Genomic DNA, 2,476 nt, shown 5'->3' on the forward strand with positions numbered 1-2,476 from the left:
AGAGAGAGAGAGAGAGAGAGAGAGAGAGAGAGAGAGAGAGAGAGAGACCTGAATCTTCAGGGTTGTGTTACTCTTAGGCTAGAGGAGAGCTGTGAGTGAGAGAGCCATATATGAAAGTATATATGGGATTATGAATATTTATTGACCGATACTCCTTTTCACTTTTTCAGGGGTTACATTAAAAGTTAAAATATAAATTACCTACTGATTATTATTTATTCTATATTATTAACAATTATTATGACTTGTTTGTTTGTAATGCTTTCTTAAAAGCAGGTGCACTGTCACTTTGTGCATGAATACATTATTCGGCCAACTTGACCTAAAGAAGAGCTAGTGTGCATTTTGCATTCACATATCATGCAATAGGGTTTCGTGGATCAAGTATCATAACTAATCCCAGTAAAAAACTATGCGGTCTAAACACGTTTTTTGGGCAAGACACGTTTTCTTTTGCTTAAGGTCATATTAACCACATTAAAATACAAGGTGGTTGAGGTACCATCACTACAACCGGCTATAGCATCAAAACTTCTGCAGAACTTTGACCATTTTTTTCTGAAAATTTGGTTCAGCGATGCCTATTGAATATTTGAAGTATATTATCGTAATTTCGGACAGGAATCAACTAATTTCTCAGAAGGGGTTGGTATGTGTCTTATTTTTATTTGTAAGGATTTGATCAAATTAACTAAGTAGTTTTGGCTTAGTTACGTTAAAAAGGTTTCAGCAGGAATTTTTGCGTTGGGTTTAATTTTTTTTTGTCACCTAACCATACCATATCCCCTATATATTATTTGAGAAGCATTACAACTTCTTTTTGTACCCACATGTCATCACTAGAATGATTCTTAGAATCATTAGAAAAATATGTTGGTCCATCTAATTATATAATAAGTTTTTTTATTAAACTAACAATAAATTCATCATTAATGTACTTTATTATTTCCTTAAATAAAATTTACGGAATTGCCTAATGTGGCTAAAGTATATATGACAATTAATGATTTTGAATAATAAAGATTTGATAAAAAATAGTGTATCTTCTATCATATTTGTTTAATTTTAAGCTATTAAATAAATTAAACAACCACAATAACCATATAATAAAAATTTAGATTTTTATGTATATGTTATATTTTGAATTTTTACAAACGGCTATAAATTACTAAAACTGTTAAAAGTCTCACATTCAAATTTTATGATCCATGGTTTAAAATTTTTGTTATGACAAAATACAAATGATTACAAAAATTATATAAGTAAAAAGTCTAATTTAATTAATTAATAAGATTAATATATATATCGCTTTAAATTAAACTATAAACCATATAAAATACAATATTTTAGTTTTAAAATTTTCTTTGAACAATTTTTTGATAAAAGTTTTGAACGATCATTGACAACTTTTTTTAAAAAAATTATAAATTACTAAAACTATTAATCCCACAATGAAAATTTTGTTATCAGTAATTTAAATTTTTTCTATAAAAGATACAAATGATCAAAAAACTATATGAGTAGAAATCATCATTTAATAGACATTAATATTAAAAATATACTAAAATATATTATATATGTTAGTATCATTTAAATTTAATAACATATCCTATAAAATAAAAAAAAATTGGATTAATACAATTGATTTATATGTTCGCACCAATTTAATTATATTTTTAATTGTTACTGACTTTTAATTATTTAATATATATTTATTATTTTATAATATGTAAAAATATTTAATACATAAAATAATTTATATATATAATGTTGATTCCGCACAAAACACGGATCTTAACCTAGTTTGATGGATTAGTTGCGTATCCGGAAGGAAAGCGTCGTAAGATTAGTCTTTCGTATTTGAAAGCCTTTTGAATTTTCACGATTTTCAAAACAAAAAATAATAAAAGAAAAAGGATTTGATCAAAATCGTTGTACCATCTAATTTATTATAATCAGTACCTTTTACCGAACAAACATAAAAAAAGACTGAAGGGAAGACCTAAGCTGTGACTATTTTATAAAACACGTACGCGGTTTCATATTGGGGCCCAACATATGACCGAGTAATAACTTATATATTAATTGAGAAACATTTAAAAAGATGTAACCTCAATTTTATATTAATTAAAATAGGCTCCAATGCATAGGTGGCACTCAATTAGGTAGTCAATTACATTCAATTGAAAAATAAGTAGGTCCACATTCGATTTTTATATGTTGTTAGATACATAAGTTGGTCAAACTATATGATATAATGATATGATATGCTATTTTCTTTCCTTAAATAAAACCTACGGAATTACCATAAATGACTAATATATATATGACAATTAATGAGTTTAATAATAAAGATTTGATAACAATGTATATCTCCTCCATCATTTTTTGTTTAATTTTATATTATTAAAATAAATTAAACAATCAAATTAGCTATAAAAGTAAAATTTAGATTTTTTCGTATATGTTATATTTT

The 2,476-nt window shown here is 25.5% G+C and overlaps 1 protein-coding gene across 2 annotated transcripts in view; it reads right to left on the reverse strand.

Annotated features, from left to right (window-relative positions):
* Positions 1–136, reverse strand: part of LOC106298243 (nitrile-specifier protein 2-like) — a 7,667-nt gene extending 7,531 nt beyond the window's left edge. The window contains exon 1 of one of the 2 annotated variants that reach the window (XM_013734327.1): positions 49–118. The gene's annotated coding sequence lies outside the window, so the exon portion shown is untranslated. Of the gene's footprint in view, positions 1–48 lie in introns of both variants that reach the window. The other variant, XM_013734326.1, reaches the window with a different exon arrangement.
* Positions 137–2,476: the final 2,340 nt, after the last annotated feature.

Source organism: Brassica oleracea, chromosome C6 (assembly GCF_000695525.1).
Source record: "Brassica oleracea var. oleracea cultivar TO1000 chromosome C6, BOL, whole genome shotgun sequence".
NCBI classification, from domain to species: domain Eukaryota; kingdom Viridiplantae; phylum Streptophyta; class Magnoliopsida; order Brassicales; family Brassicaceae; genus Brassica; species Brassica oleracea.